General features: G+C 47.6%; 1 protein-coding gene across 1 annotated transcript in view; it reads right to left on the bottom strand.

Moving 5' to 3' along the window:
* Nep2 (Neprilysin 2) overlaps window positions 1-17,500 on the bottom strand; it is a 211,415-nt gene that overhangs the window by 153,216 nt on the left and 40,699 nt on the right. The window lies entirely within an intron of this gene.

The following is a 17,500-nucleotide window of genomic DNA, read 5'->3' as shown; positions in this document are numbered from 1 at the left end:
AACAGTTATTGGTAATAACAGTTACTGGTAATAACAGTTACTGGTAATAACAGTTACTGGTAATATTACATCAGTTACTGGTAATAACAGTTACTGGCAATATTACATCAGTTACTGGTAATAACAGTTACTGGTAATAACAGTTACTGGTAATATTACACCAGTTACTGGTAATAACAGTTACTGGTAATAACAGTTACTGGTAATAACAGTTACTGGTAATATTACATCAGTTACTGGTAATAACAGTTACTGGCAATATTACATCAGTTACTGGTAATAACAGTTACTGGTAATAACAGTTACTGGTAATAACAGTTACTGGTAATATTACATCAGTTACTGGTAATAACAGTTACTGGTAATATTACATCAGTTACTGGTAATAACAGTTACTGGTAATATTACATCAGTTACTGGTAATAACAGTTACTGGTAATATTACACCAGTTACTGGTAATATTACAACAGTTACTGGTAATAACAGTTACTGGTAATATTACACCAGTTACTGGTAATAACAGTTAATGGTAATATTACACCAGCTACTGGTAATAACAGTTACTGGTAATATTACACCAGTTACTTGTAATAACAGTTACTGGTAATATTACATCAGTTACTGGTAATAACAGTTACTGGTAATAACAGTTACTGGTAATAACAGTTACTGGTAATATTACAACAGTTACTGGTAATATTACAACAGTTACTGGTAATATTACACCAGTTACTGGAAATAACAGTTACTGGTAATATTACACCAGTTACTGGTAATAACAGTTACTGGTAATATTACACCAGTTACTGGTAATAACAGTTACTGGTAATATTACACCAGTTACTGGTAATAACAGTTACTGGTAATATTACACCAGTTACTGGTAATAACAGTTACTGGTAATATTACAACAGTTACTGGTAATATTACAACAGTTACTGGTAATATTACACCAGTTACTGGTAATAACAGTTACTGGTAATATTACATCAGTTACTGGTAATAACAGTTACTGGTAATAACAGTTACTGGTAATATTACACCAGTTACTGGTAATAACAGTTACTGGTAATATTACAACAGTTACTGGTAATATTACAACAGTTACTGGTAATAACAGTTACTGGTAATATTACAACAGTTACTGGTAATATTACATCAGTTACTGGTAATAACAGTTACTGGTAATATTACACCAGTTACTGGTAATAACAGTTACTGGAAATATTACACCAGTTACTGGTAATAACAGTTACTGGTAATATTACAACAGTTACTGGTAATAACAGTTACTGGTAATATTACACCAGTTACTGGTAATATTACACCAGTTACTGGTAATATTACAACAGTTAATGGTAATATTACATCAGTTACTGGTAATATTACACCAACTACTGGTAATATTACACCAGTTACTGGTAATATTACACCAGTTACTGGTAATATTACAACAGTTAATGGTAATATTACATCAGTTACTGGTAATATTACACCAGTTACTGGTAATATTACACCAGTTACTGGTAATATTACACAAGTTACTGGTAATAACAGTTACTGGTAATATTACACCAGTTACTGGTAATAACAGTTATTGGTAATATTACATCAGTTACTGGTAATATTACACCAGTTACTGGTAATAACAGTTACTGGTAATATTACACCAGTTACTGGTAATAACAGTTACTGGTAATATTACGTCAGTTACTGGTAATAACAGTTACTGGTAATATTACATCAGTTACTGGTAATATTACACCAGTTACTGGTAATAACAGTTATTGGTAATAACAGTTACTGGTAATATTACACCAGTTACTGGTAATAACAGTTATTGGTAATAACAGTTACTGGTAATATTACACCAGTTACTGGTAATATTACACCAGTTACTGGTAATAACAGTTACTGGTAATAACAGTTACTGGTAATATTACATCAGTTACTGGTAATAACAGTTACTGGTAATAACAGTTACTGGTAATATTACATCAGTTACTGGTAATAACAGTTACTGGTAATAACAGTTACTGGTAATAACAGTTACTGGTAATATTACATCAGTTACTGGTAATAACAGTTACTGGTAATATTACATCAGTTACTGGTAATAACATTTACTGGTAATAACAGTTACTGGTAATAACAGTTACTGGTAATATTACATCAGTTACTGGTAATAACAGTTACTGGTAATATTACATCAGTTACTGGTAATAACATTTACTGGTAATAACAGTTACTGGTAATAACAGTTACTGGTAATATTACATCAGTTACTGGTAATAACAGTTACTGGTAATAACAGTTACTGGTAATATTACACCAGTTACTGGTAATAACAGTTACTGGTAATATTACACCAGTTACTGGTAATAACAGTTATTGGTAATAACAGTTACTGGTAATAACAGTTACTGGTAATAACAGTTACTGGTAATATTACATCAGTTACTGGTAATAACAGTTACTGGCAATATTACATCAGTTACTGGTAATAACAGTTACTGGTAATAACAGTTACTGGTAATAACAGTTACTGGTAATAACAGTTACTGGTAATAACAGTTACTGGTAATATTACATCAGTTACTGGTAATAACAGTTACTGGTAATATTACATCAGTTACTGGTAATAACAGTTACTGGTAATATTACATCAGTTACTGGTAATAACAGTTACTGGTAATATTACACCAGTTACTGGTAATATTACAACAGTTACTGGTAATATTACACCAGTTACTGGTAATAACAGTTAATGGTAATATTACACCAGCTACTGGTAATAACAGTTACTGGTAATATTACACCAGTTACTGGTAATAACAGTTACTGGTAATATTACATCAGTTACTGGTAATAACAGTTACTGGTAATAACAGTTACTGGTAATAACAGTTACTGGTAATAACAGTTACTGATAATATTACAACAGTTACTGGTAATATTACAACAGTTACTGGTAATATTACACCAGTTACTGGAAATAACAGTTACTGGTAATATTACACCAGTTACTGGTAATAACAGTTACTGGTAATATTACACCAGTTACTGGTAATAACAGTTACTGGTAATATTACACCAGTTACTGGTAATAACAGTTACTGGTAATATTACACCAGTTACTGGTAATAACAGTTACTGGTAATATTACAACAGTTACTGGTAATATTACAACAGTTACTGGTAATATTACACCAGTTACTGGTAATAACAGTTACTGGTAATATTACATCAGTTACTGGTAATAACAGTTACTGGTAATAACAGTTACTGGTAATATTACACCAGTTACTGGTAATAACAGTTACTGGTAATATTACAACAGTTACTGGTAATATTACAACAGTTACTGGTAATAACAGTTACTGGTAATATTACAACAGTTACTGGTAATATTACATCAGTTACTGGTAATAACAGTTACTGGTAATATTACACCAGTTACTGGTAATAACAGTTACTGGAAATATTACACCAGTTACTGGTAATAACAGTTACTGGTAATATTACAACAGTTACTGGTAATAACAGTTACTGGTAATAACAGTTACTGGTAATATTACACCAGTTACTGGTAATATTACACCAGTTACTGGTAATATTACAACAGTTAATGGTAATATTACATCAGTTACTGGTAATATTACACCAACTACTGGTAATATTACACCAGTTACTGGTAATATTACACCAGTTACTGGTAATATTACAACAGTTAATGGTAATATTACATCAGTTACTGGTAATATTACACCAGTTACTGGTAATATTACACCAGTTACTGGTAATATTACACCAGTTACTGGTAATATTACAACAGTTAATGGTAATATTACATCAGTTACTGGTAATATTACACCAACTACTGGTAATATTACACCAGTTACTGGTAATATTACACCAGTTACTGGTAATATTACACCAGTTACTGGCACACAAAACCTCCTTGACCCTCTCCCTCCAACTTTTACTAGCCCGACCCCTACCCCGCCTTCCCTCCACTACAGATTTATACACTATCGAAGTCTATTTTGTTCCAGCCTCTCTACATGTCTGAACCACCTCAACAACCCCTCCTCAGCCCTCTGGATAATAGTTTTGGTAATACCGCACCTTCTCCTAATTTCCAAACTACGAATTCTCTGCATTGTATTCACGCCACACATTGCCCTCAGACATGACATCTCCACTGCCTCCAGCCTTCTCCTTGTTGCAACATTCACCACCCATGCTTCACACCCATATACGAGCGTTGGTGTAACTATACTCGCATACATTCCCCTCTTTGCCTCCAAGGACAAAGTACTTTGTCTCCACAGACTCCTAAGTGCACCACTCACCTTTTTCCCTCATCAATTCTATGATTCACCTCATCTTTCATAGACTCATCTACTGACACGTCCACTCCCAAATATCTGAACACATTCACCTCCTCCATACTCTCTCCCTCCAATCTGATATCCAATCTTCCATTACCTATTTTTTTTGTTATCCTCATCACCTTATTCTTTCTTATGTTCACTTTTAATATCCTTTTATACACCTTACCAAACTCATCCACCAACCTCTGCAACTTCTCTTCAGAATCTGCCAAAAGCACAGTGTCATCAGCAAAGAGCAACTGTGTCAACTCCCACTTTGTGTTAGATTCTTTATCTTTTTAACTCCAAACCTCTTGCCAACAGCTGAGCATTTGCTTCTCTTACAACTCCATCTATAAATATACTGAACAACCATGGTGACATCCTTGTCTAAGACCTACTTTTACTGGGAAATAATCTCCCTTTCTCCTACATACTCAGCCTCACTAGCCTCGTAAAAAATAATTCCCTGCTTATAGTAACCTACCTCCTATTCCACACATTTGCAACATCCGCCACATTGCTTCCCTATCCACCCTATTATACGCCTTTTCCAAATCCATAAATCCCACAAAATCCTCTTTACGCTTATCTAATTACTGTTCACCTATATATTTCAGTGTAAACACTTGGTCTACACACCCCCTACCCTTGCTAAATCCTTCTTGTTCATCTGCGATCCAGCTCTCATTCTTACTCTTAATTCTTTCAATAATAACTCTACTATACATTTCACCTTGTATACTCAACAGGATTATTCTCATATAATTTTTACACTCTCCTTTGTCCCCTTATTATATTACTGGTTGACTTGCGCATCTCTGGCACCAACAGTGTGGATGATCAGCCTCACTCACCAACAACTCTCATGAAAATGTTATATAAACTATATAGAAAGTGACGTGGATTATTGTTATTTTTATATTTTGCTATTGTTCGATAAAAATGTGATGGCGGTATTGTTGTGGAATTATCAGTAAGATTGTTGTGGGCTGCGGCAGTCATGCGCCGCCACCGTCATGCACCAAATAGTGCGGGAAAATGTGCGCCGCCTGAGTGAGCGTAACGTGACTCTCTGTACAGGGAACTGTCGTTAATGCTTCCTGAGTGGCCAGTAACTTATGCTCTCTGAGTGGCCAGTAAGTCACACTCTCTGAGTGGCCAGTAACTTATGCTCTCTGATTGGCCAGTAAATCACACTCTCTGAGTGGCCAGTAACTTATGATCTCCGAATGTCCAGTAACTTATGCTCTCTGAGTGGTCAGTGCCTTATGGTCTCTGATTATCCAGTAACTTATGCTCTCTGACTGGCCAGTAACTTATGCTCTCTGACTGGCAAGTAACTTATGCTCTCTGACTGGCTAGTAACTTATGCTCTCTGAGTGTCCAGTAACTTATGCTAAGTGTTCAGTAACTTATGCTCTCTGAGTGGTCAGTCTTATGCTGTCTGAGTGGCCAATAAGTCGGGCTCGCTGAGTGGCCAGTGTCTTATGCTCTCTGAGTGGCCAATACCTTATGCTTTCTTAGTGGCCAGTAAGTCTGGCTCGCTGAATGGCCAGCAGGACAAGTCACACATAATGGTCTTGGCTTCATCAAATTCGACCTGGTGTGACCTTTTCAGACCTGACCATGACCTTAACACTCCCTTATATCACCCTCCTGCCGACCCTCCCTCCCGCTACCCTCCATTCATCTTCATACCCTCCCTCCCTTCTCTCTCTCTCTCTCTCTCTCTCTCTCTCTCTCTCTCTCTCTCTCTCTCTCTCTCTCTCTCTCTCTCTCTCTCTCTCTCTCTCTCTCTCTCTCTCTCTCTCTCTCTATGTAGGTGATGGTGACGTAGCTGTCAGTGTAGAGGTGTTGCTAACGCAGCTGTCAGTGTAGAGGTGTTGGTAACGCAGCTGTCAGTGTAGAGGTGTTGGTAACGCAGCTGTCAATGAAGAGGTTTTGGTAACGCAGCTGTCAGTGTAGAGGTGTTGGTAACGCAGCTGTCAGTGTAGATGTATTGGTAACGCAGCTGTCAGTGTAGAGGTGTTGGTAATGCAGCTGTCAGTGTAGAAGTGTTGGTGATGCAGCTGTCAGTGTAGGTGTTGGTAACGCAGCTGTCAATGTAGAGGTGTTGGTACCTCAGCTGTCAGTGTAGAGGTGTTGGTAACGCAGCTGTCAGTGTAGAGGTGTTGGTAACGCAGCTGTCAGTGTAGAGGTATTGGTAACGCAGCTGTCAGTGTAGAGGTGTTGGTAACGCAGCTGTCAATGTAGAGGTGTTGGTAACGCAGCTGTCAGTATAGAGGTGTTGATAACGCAGCTGTCAGTGTAGAGGTGTTGGTAACGTAGCTGTCAATGTAGAGGTGTTGGTAACGCAGTTGTCAGTGTAGAGGTGTTGGTAACGCAGCTGTCAGTGTAGAGGTGTTGGTAACGCAGCTGTCAGTGTAGAGGTGTTGGTAACGCAGCTGTCAATGTAGAGGTGCTGCTAACGCAGCTGTCAGTGTAGAGGTGTTGGTAACGCAGATGTCAATGTAGAGATGTTGGCAACGCAGCTGTCAGTATAGAGGTGTTGATAACGCAGCTGTCAGTGTAGAGGTGTTGGTAACATAGCTGTCAATGTAGAGGTGTTGGTAACGCAGTTGTCAGTGTAGAGGCGTTGGTAACGCAGCTGTCAGTGTAGAGGTGTTGGTAACGCAGCTGTCAGTGAAGAGGTGTTGGTAACGCAGCTGTCAGTGTAGAGGTGTTGGTAACGCAGTTGTCAGTGTAGAGGTGTTGGTAACGCAGCTGTCAGTGTAGAGGTGTTGGTAACGCAGCTGTCAGTGTAGAGGTGTTGGTAACGCAGCTGTCAGTGTAGAGGTGTTGGTAACGCAGCTATCAGTGTAGAGGTGTTGGTAACGCAGCTGTCAGTGTAGAGGTGTTGGTAACGCAGTTGTCAGTGTAGAGGTGTTGGTAACGCAGCTGTCAGTGTAGAGGTGTTGGTAACGCAGCTGTTAGTGTAGAGGTGTTGGTAACGCAGTTGTCAGTGTAGAGGTGTTGGTAACGCAGCTATCAGTGTAGAGGTGTTGGTAACGCAGCTGTCAGTGTAGAGGTGTTGGTAACGCAGCTGTCAGTGTAGAGGTGTTGGTAACGCAGCTGTCAGTGTAGAGGTGTTGGTAATGCAGCTGTCAGTGTAGAGGTGTTGGTAACGCAGTTGTCAGTGTAGATGTGTTGGTAACGCAGCTGTCAGTGTAGAGGTGTTGGTAACGCAGCTGTCAGTGTAGAGGTGTTGGTAACGCAGTTGTCAGTGTAGAGGTGTTGGTAACGCAGCTGTCAGTGTAGAGGTGTTGGTATCGCAGCTGTCAGTGTAGAGGTGTTGGTAACGCAGCTGTCAGTGTAGAGGTGTTGGTATCGCAGCTGTCAGTGTAGAGGTGTTGGTAACGCAGCTGTCAGTGTAGAGGTGTTGGTAACGCAGCTGTCAGTGTAGAGGTATTGGTAACGCAGCTGTCAGTGTAGAGGTGTTGGTAACGCAGCTGTCAATGTAGAGGTGTTGGTAACGCAGCTGTCAGTATAGAGGTGTTGATAACGCAGCTGTCAGTGTAGAGGTGTTGGTAACGTAGCTGTCAATGTAGAGGTGTTGGTAACGCAGTTGTCAGTGTAGAGGTGTTGGTAACGCAGCTGTCAGTGTAGAGGTGTTGGTAACGCAGCTGTCAGTGTAGAGGTGTTGGTAACGCAGCTGTCAATGTAGAGGTGCTGCTAACGCAGCTGTCAGTGTAGAGGTGTTGGTAACGCAGATGTCAATGTAGAGATGTTGGCAACGCAGCTGTCAGTATAGAGGTGTTGATAACGCAGCTGTCAGTGTAGAGGTGTTGGTAACATAGCTGTCAATGTAGAGGTGTTGGTAACGCAGTTGTCAGTGTAGAGGCGTTGGTAACGCAGCTGTCAGTGTAGAGGTGTTGGTAACGCAGCTGTCAGTGAAGAGGTGTTGGTAACGCAGCTGTCAGTGTAGAGGTGTTGGTAACGCAGTTGTCAGTGTAGAGGTGTTGGTAACGCAGCTGTCAGTGTAGAGGTGTTGGTAACGCAGCTGTCAGTGTAGAGGTGTTGGTAACGCAGCTGTCAGTGTAGAGGTGTTGGTAACGCAGCTATCAGTGTAGAGGTGTTGGTAACGCAGCTGTCAGTGTAGAGGTGTTGGTAACGCAGTTGTCAGTGTAGAGGTGTTGGTAACGCAGCTGTCAGTGTAGAGGTGTTGGTAACGCAGCTGTTAGTGTAGAGGTGTTGGTAACGCAGTTGTCAGTGTAGAGGTGTTGGTAACGCAGCTATCAGTGTAGAGGTGTTGGTAACGCAGCTGTCAGTGTAGAGGTGTTGGTAACGCAGCTGTCAGTGTAGAGGTGTTGGTAACGCAGCTGTCAGTGTAGAGGTGTTGGTAATGCAGCTGTCAGTGTAGAGGTGTTGGTAACGCAGTTGTCAGTGTAGATGTGTTGGTAACGCAGCTGTCAGTGTAGAGGTGTTGGTAACGCAGCTGTCAGTGTAGAGGTGTTGGTAACGCAGTTGTCAGTGTAGAGGTGTTGGTAACGCAGCTGTCAGTGTAGAGGTGTTGGTATCGCAGCTGTCAGTGTAGAGGTGTTGGTAACGCAGCTGTCAGTGTAGAGGTGTTGGTATCGCAGCTGTCAGTGTAGAGGTGTTGGTAACGCAGCTGTCAGTGTAGAGGTGTTGGTAACGCAGCTGTCAGTGTAGAGGTGTTGGTAACGCAGCTGTCAGTGTAGAGGTGTTGGTAACGTAGCTGTCAGTGCAGAGGTGTTGGTAACGCAGCTGTCAGTGTAGAGGTGTTGGTAACGCAGCTGTCAGTGTAGAGGTGTTGGTAACGCAGCTGTCAGTGTAGAGGTGTTGGTAACGCAGCTGTCATTGTAGAGGTGTTGGTAACGCAGCTGTCAGTGTAGAGGTGTTGGTAACGCAGCTGTCAGTGTAGAGGTGTTGGTAACGCAGCTGTCAGTGTAGAGGTGTTGGTAACGCAGCTGTCAGTGTAGAGGTGTTGGTAACGCAGCTGTCAGTGTAGAGGTGTTGGTAACGCAGCTGTCAGTGTAGAGGTGTTGGTAACGCAGCTGTCAGTGTAGAGGTGTTGGTAACGTAGCTGTCAGTGTAGAGGTGTTGGTAACGCAGCTGTCAGTGTAGGTGTTGGTAACGCAGCTGTCAGTGTAGAGGTGTTGGTAACGCAGCTGTCAGTGTAGAGGTGTTGGTATCGCAGCTGTCAGTGTAGAGGTGTTGGTAACGCAGCTGTCAGTGTAGAGGTGTTGGTAACGCAGCTGTCAGTGTAGAGGTGATGGTATCGCAGCTGTCAGTGTAGAGGTGTTGGTAACGCAGCTGTCAGTGTAGAGGTGTTGGTATCGCAGCTGTCAGTGTAGATGTGTTGGTAACGCAGCTGTCAGTGTAGAGGTGTTGGTAACGCAGCTGTCAGTGTAGAGGTGTTGGTAACGCAGCTGTCAGTGTAGAGGTGTTGGTAACGCAGCTGTCAGTGTAGAGGTGTTGGTACCTCAGCTGTCAGTGTAGAGGTGTTGGTAACGCAGCTGTCAGTGTAGAGGTGTTGGTACCTCAGCTGTCAGTGTAGAGGTGTTGGTAACGCAGCTGTCAGTGTAGAGGTGTTGGTAACGCAGCTGTCAGTGTAGAGGTGTTGGTAACGCAGCTGTCAGTGTAGAGGTGCTGGTAACGCAGCTGTCAGTGTAGAGGTGTTGGTAACGCAGCTGTCAGTGTAGAGGTGCTGGTAACGCAGCTGTCAGTGTAGAGGTGCTGGTAACGCAGCTGTCAGTGTAGAGGTGTTGGTAACGCAGCTGTCAGTGTAGAGGTGTTGGTAACGCAGCTGTCAGTGTAGAGGTGTTGGTAACGCAGCTGTCAGTGTAGAGGTGTTGGTAACGCAGCTGTCAGTGTAGAGGTGCTGGTAACGCAGCTGTCAGTGTAGAGGTGTTGGTAACGCAGCTGTCAGTGTAGAGGTGCTGGTAACGCAGCTGTCAGTGTAGAGGTGCTGGTAACGCAGCTGTCAGTGTAGAGGTGCTGGTAACGCAGCTGTCAGTGTAGAGGTGTTGGTAACGCAGCTGTCAGTGTAGAGGTGTTGGTAACGCAGCTGTCAGTGTCTTAGCTTCACCATCTACCAGTAACAACAGTGGTGATGGTACACAGTGTTTATCACTGAGTGATAATGACTCGCCTAGATTATACTGCCATGATCTGATCTCCCTGTGTGACCTGATGGGTCAGTGATGCGCTCACAGATACTTAGCTATCCTACACTAACATTCAGGTATCTGGAGTGGCTCCTAACGTCAGTACCTGACCAGCCGGGTTGTGGTTCCTACGTCTGACTGCGTGCGGCCAGCAGTAACAGCTTGGTTGATCAGACCCTGATCCACCACGAGACCTGGTTGATCAGGTCCTGATCCACCACGAGACCTGGTTGATCAGACCCTGATCCACCACGAGACCTGGTTGATCAGACCCTGATCCACCACGAGACCTGGTTGACCAGGCCCTGATCCACCACGAGACCTGGTTGACCAGGCCCTGATCCACCACGAGACCTGGTTGACCAGGCTCTGATCCACCACGAGACCTGGTTGACCACACCCTGATCCACCATGAGGCCTGGTTGACAGACCATGATCCACCATGAGGCCTGGTTGACAGACCATGATCCACCATGAGGCCTGGTTGACAGACCATGATCCACCATGAGGCCTGGTTGACAGACCATGATCCACCATGAGGCCTGGTTGATCAGACTGTGATCCACCATGAGACCTGGTTGACAGACCATGATCCACCACGAGACCTGGTTGACCAGGCCCTGATCCACCACCATCCACTCAGGTATCCTCCACTCAGGTATCCTCCACTCTGGTATCTTCCACTCTGGTATCCTCCACTCTGGTATCCTCCACTCTGGTATCCTCCACTCTGGTATCCTCCACTCTGGTATCCTCCACTCTGGTATCCTCCACTCTGGTATCCTCCACTCTGGTATCCTCCACTCTGGTATCCTCCACTCTGGTATCCTCCACTCTGGTATCCTCCACTCAGGTATCCTCCACTCTGGTATCCTCCACTCTGGTATCCTCCACTCTGGTATCCTCCACTCTGGTATCCTCCACTCTGGTATCCTCCACTCTGGTATCCTCCACTCTGGTATCTTCCACTCTGGTATCCTCCACTCTGGTATCCTCCACTCTGGTATCCTCCACTCTGGTATCCTCCACTCTGGTATCCTCCACTCTGGTATCCTCCACTCTGGTATCCTCCACTCTGGTATCCTCCACTCTGGTATCCTCCACTCTGGTATCCTCCACTCTGGTATCCTCCACTCTGGTATCCTCCACTCTGGTATCCTCCACTCTGGTATCCTCCACTCTGGTATCTTCCACTCTGGTATCCTCCACTCTGGTATCCTCCACTCTGGTATCTTCCACTCTGGTATCCTCCACTCTGGTATCCTCCACTCTGGTATCCTCCACTCTGGTATCCTCCACTCTGGTATCCTCCACTCTGGTATCCTCCACTCTGGTATCCTCCACTCTGGTATCCTCCACTCTGGTATCCTCCACTCTGGTATCCTCCACTCTGGTATCCTCCACTCTGGTATCCTCCACTCTGGTATCGTCCACTCTGGTATCCTCCACTCTGGTATCTTCCACTCTGGTATCCTCCACTCTGGTATCCTCCACTCTGGTATCCTCCACTCTGGTATCCTCCACTCTGGTATCCTCCACTCAGGTATCCTCCACTCTGGTATCCTCCACTCTGGTATCCTCCACTCTGGTATCCTCCACTCAGGTATCCTCCACTCTGGTATCCTCCACTCAGGTATCCTCCACTCTGGTATCCTCCACTCTGGTATCCTCCACTCAGGTATCCTCCACTCTGGTATCCTCCACTTTGGTATCCTCCACTCTGGTATCCTCCACTCTGGTATCCTCCACTCTGGTATCCTCCACTCAGGTATCCTCCACTCTGGTATCCTCCACTCTGGTATCCTCCACTCTGGTATCCTCCACTCTGGTATCCTCCACTCTGGTATTCTCCACTCTGGTATCCTCCACTCTGGTATCCTCCACTCTGGTATCCTCCACTCTGGTATCCTCCACTCTGGTATCCTCCACTCAGGTATCCTCCACTCTGGTATCCTCCACTCTGGTATCCTCCACTCTGGTATCCTCCACTCAGGTATCCTCCACTCTGGTATCCTCCACTCTGGTATCCTCCACTCTGGTATCCTCCACTCTGGTATCCTCCACTCTGGTATCCTCCACTCTGGTATCCTCCACTCTGGTATCCTCCACTCTGGTATCCTCCACTCTGGTATCCTCCACTCAGGTATCCTCCACTCTGGTATCCTCCACTCTGGTATCCTCCACTCTGGTATCCTCCACTCAGGTATCCTCCACTCTGGTATCCTCCACTCTGGTATCCTCCACTCTGGTATCCTCCACTCTGGTATCCTCCACTCTGGTATCCTCCACTCTGGTATCCTCCACTCTGGTATCCTCCACTCTGGTATCCTCCACTCAGGTATCCTCCACTCTGGTATCCTCCACTCTGGTATCCTCCACTCTGGTATCCTCCACTCTGGTATCCTCCACTCTGGTATCCTCCACTCTGGTATCCTCCACTCTGGTATCCTCCACTCTGGTATCCTCCACTCTGGTATCCTCCACTCTGGTATCCTCCACTCTGGTATCCTCCACTCAGGTATCCTCCACTCTGGTATCCTCCACTCTGGTATCCTCCACTCTGGTATCCTCCACTCAGGTATCCTCCACTCTGGTATCCTCCACTCTGGTATCCTCCACTCTGGTATCCTCCACTCTGGTATCCTCCACTCTGGTATCCTCCACTCTGGTATCCTCCACTCTGGTATCCTCCACTCTGGTATCCTCCACTCTGGTATCCTCCACTCTGGTATCCTCCACTCAGGTATCCTCCACTCTGGTATCCTCCACTCTGGTATCCTCCACTCTGGTATCCTCCACTCTGGTATCCTCCACTCTGGTATCCTCCACTCAGGTATCCTCCACTCTGGTATCCTCCACTCTGGTATCCTCCACTCTGGTATCCTCCACTCTGGTATCCTCCACTCTGGTATCCTCCACTCTGGTATCCTCCACTCTGGTATCCTCCACTCAGGTATCCTCCACTCTGGTATCCTCCACTCTGGTATCCTCCACTCTGGTATCCTCCACTCTGGTATCCTCCACTCTGGTATCCTCCACTCTGGTATCCTCCACTCTGGTATCCTCCACTCAGGTATCCTCCACTCTGGTATCCTCCACTCTGGTATCCTCCACTCTGGTATCCTCCACTCTGGTATCCTCCACTCTGGTATCCTCCACTCTGGTATCCTCCACTCTGGTATCCTCCACTCTGGTATCCTCCACTCTGGTATCCTCCACTCTGGTATCCTCCACTCTGGTATCCTCCACTCAGGTATCCTCCACTCTGGTATCCTCCACTCTGGTATCCTCCACTCTGGTATCCTCCACTCTGGTATCCTCCACTCTGGTATCCTCCACTCTGGTATCCTCCACTCTGGTATCCTCCACTCTGGTATCCTCCACTCTGGTATCCTCCACTCAGGTATCCTCCACTCTGGTATCCTCCACTCTGGTATCCTCCACTCTGGTATCCTCCACTCTGGTATCCTCCACTCTGGTATCCTCCACTCTGGTATCCTCCACTCTGGTATCCTCCACTCTGGTATCCTCCACTCTGGTATCCTCCACTCTGGTATCCTCCACTCTGGTATCCTCCACTCTGGACCAAGACACAACACCGTCACTCAGTTTAACATAAGAATCTAAATGAATGTATTTCTTTGGTTTGTATTCTTAATAAACAAAACCCCCACGAACGACACACTGCTGCAACATTTGGGTCTCTTCGTTGTGAGAGATGTTTCGCACAACGAGACTTGCCTAATGCTGCAGAAACGTGCGGAGACTTTTTTTTTTTCCCTGGCCACTGTGAAACTGTCGCGTTGCTGTGTAGGCTTAGAGGGTAGGCCTCCCTGTTATGTCTTGAACCGCAGCGGCGCCTATAGAACCTCCCCTTGGTTCACCTCAACAGCAAGAAGCAACGTTTCGAGCGGAAGAAGCAACGTTTTGAGACCGAGAACTGAAAGTAGTGTTCAGAGGGCAGGGTCAACTGCTACTGACTGGCTGACTGCTTGCTGTCTTGTGCTGACAGCTGTTGCTGATAGTCTTACTGAGACGTAGTGACCTTACACCGCTACACCTGTTGTCAGTGCTGTCTACACCCCTGGACACACCTGCTGCCAGTGCTGTCTGTACCCCAGGACACACCTGCTGCCAGTGCTGTCTACACCTCTGGACACACCTGCTGCCAGTGCTGTCTGTACCCCAGGACACACCTGCTGCCAGTGCTGTCTACACCTCTGGACACACCTGCTGCCAGTGCTGTCTGTACCCCTGGACACACCTGCTGCCAGTGCTGTCTGTACCCCTGGACACACCTGCTGCCAGTGCTGTCTGTACCCCAGGACACACCTGCTGCCAGTGCTGTCTGTACCCCAGGACACACCTGCTGCCAGTGCTGTCTGTACCCCTGGACACACCTGCTGCCAGTGCTGTCTGTACCCCAGGACACACCTGCTGCCAGTGCTGTCTGTACCCCTGGACACACCTGCTGCCAGTGCTGTCTGTACCCCAGGACACACCTGCTGCCAGTGCTGTCTGTACCCCTGGACACACCTGCTGCCAGTGCTGTCTGTACCCCTGGACACACCTGCTGCCAGTGCTGTCTGTACCCCAGGACACACCTGCTGCCAGTGCTGTCTGTACCCCAGGACACACCTGCTGCCAGTGCTGTCTGTACCCCAGGACACACCTGCTGCCAGTGCTGTCTGTACCCCAGGACACACCTGCTGCCAGTGCTGTTTGTACCCCTGGACACACCTGCTGCCAGTGCTGTCTGTACCCCAGGACACACCTGCTGCCAGTGCTGTTTGTACCCCAGGACACACCTGCTGCCAGTGCTGTCTGTACCCCTGGACACACCTGCTGCCAGTGCTGTCTGTACCCCAGGACACACCTGCTGCCAGTGCTGTCTGTACCACAGGACACACCTGCTGCCAGCCCTACACCTCAGTATTGTTCCAATACTATATTGTATATCTGGTGGCAGTGTGTGGTGAGTGGGAGTGGAGGGTGTGGTGAGTGGGAGTGGAGGGTGTGGTGAGTGGGAGTGGAGGGTGTGGTGAGTGGGAGTGGAGGGTGGCAGTGTGTGGTGAGTGGGAGTGGAGGGTGGCAGTGTGTGGTGAGTGGGAGTGGAGGGTGGCAGTGTGTGGTGAGTGGGAGTGGAGGGTGGCAGTGTGTGGTGAGTGGGAGTGGAGGGTGGCAGTGTGTGGTGAGTGGGAGTGGAGGGTGGCAGTGTGTGGTGAGTGGGAGTGGAGGGTGGCAGTGTGTGGTGAGTGGGAGTGGAGGGTGGCAGTGTGTGGTGATTGGGAGTGGAGGGTGGCAGTGTGTGGTGAGTGGGAGTGGAGGGTGGCAGTGTGTGGTGAGTGGGAGTGGAGGGTGGCAGTGTGTGGTGAGTGGGAGTGGAGGGTGGCAGTGTGTGGTGAGTGGTGGAGGGTGGCAGTGTGTGGTGAGTGGGAGTGGAGGGTGGCAGTGTGTGGTGAGTGGGAGTGGAGGGTGGCAGTGTGTGGTGAGTGGGAGTGGAGGGTGGCAGTGTGTGGTGAGTGGGAGTGGAGGGTGGCAGTGTGTGGTGAGTGGGAGTGGAGGGTGGCAGTGTGTGGTGAGTGGGAGTGGAGGGTGGCAGTGTGTGGTGAGTGGGAGTGGAGGGTGGCAGTGTGTGGTGAGTGGGAGTGGAGGGTGGCAGTGTGTGGTGATTGGGAGTGGAGGGTGGCAGTGTGTGGTGAGTGGGAGTGGAGGGTGGCAGTGTGTGGTGAGTGGGAGTGGAGGGTGGCAGTGTGTGGTGAGTGGGAGTGGAGGGTGGCAGTGTGTGGTGATTGGGAGTGGAGGGTGGCAGTGTGTGGTGAGTGGGAGTGGAGGGTGGCAGTGTGTGGTGAGTGGGAGTGGAGGGTGGCAGTGTGTGGTGAGTGGGAGTGGAGGGTGGCAGTGTGTGGTGAGTGGTGGAGGGTGGCAGTGTGTGGTGAGTGGGAGTGGAGGGTGGCAGTGTGTGGTGAGTGGGAGTGGAGGGTGGCAGTGTGTGGTGAGTGGGAGTGGAGGGTGGCAGTGTGTGGTGATTGGGAGTGGAGGGTGGCAGTGTGTGGTGAGTGGGAGTGGAGGGTGGCAGTGTGTGGTGAGTGGGAGTGGAGGGTGGCAGTGTGTGGTGAGTGGGAGTGGAGGGTGGCAGTGTGTGGTGAGTGGTGGAGGGTGGCAGTGTGTGGTGAGTGGGAGTGGAGGGTGGCAGTGTGTGGTGAGTGGGAGTGGAGGGTGGCAGTGTGTGGTGAGTGGGAGTGGAGGGTGGCAGTGTGTGGTGAGTGGGAGTGGAGGGTGGCAGTGTGTGGTGAGTGGGAGTGGAGGGTGGCAGTGTGTGGTGAGTGGGAGTGGAGGGTGGCAGTGTGTGGTGAGTGGGAGTGGAGGGTGTGGTGAGTGGGAGTGGAGGGTGTGGTGAGTGGGAGTGGAGGGTGTGGTGAGTGGGAGTGGAGGGTGTGGTGAGTGGGAGTGGAGGGTGTGGTGAGTGGGAGTGGAGGGTGGCAGTGTGTGGTGATTGGGAGTGGAGGGTGGCAGTGTGTGGTGAGTGGGAGTGGAGGGTGGCAGTGTGTGGTGAGTGGGAGTGGAGGGTGGCAGTGTGTGGTGAGTGGGAGTGGAGGGTGGCAGTGTGTGGTGAGTGGTGGAGGGTGGCAGTGTGTGGTGAGTGGGAGTGGAGGGTGGCAGTGTGTGGTGAGTGGGAGTGGAGGGTGGCAGTGTGTGGTGAGTGGGAGTGGAGGGTGGCAGTGTGTGGTGAGTGGGAGTGGAGGGTGGCAGTGTGTGGTGAGTGGGAGTGGAGGGTGGCAGTGTGTGGTGAGTGGGAGTGGAGGGTGGCAGTGTGTGGTGAGTGGGAGTGGAGGGTGGCAGTGTGTGGTGAGTGGGAGTGGAGGGTGGCAGTGTGTGGTGAGTGGGAGTGGAGGGTGGCAGTGTGTGGTGAGTGGGAGTGGAGGGTGGCAGTGTGTGGTGAGTGGGAGTGG

The sequence above is a fragment of the Cherax quadricarinatus genome, chromosome 56, assembly GCF_038502225.1.
Source record: "Cherax quadricarinatus isolate ZL_2023a chromosome 56, ASM3850222v1, whole genome shotgun sequence".
Taxonomy (NCBI): domain Eukaryota; kingdom Metazoa; phylum Arthropoda; class Malacostraca; order Decapoda; family Parastacidae; genus Cherax; species Cherax quadricarinatus.
This window is presented reverse-complemented; position numbering and strand designations above follow the sequence as displayed.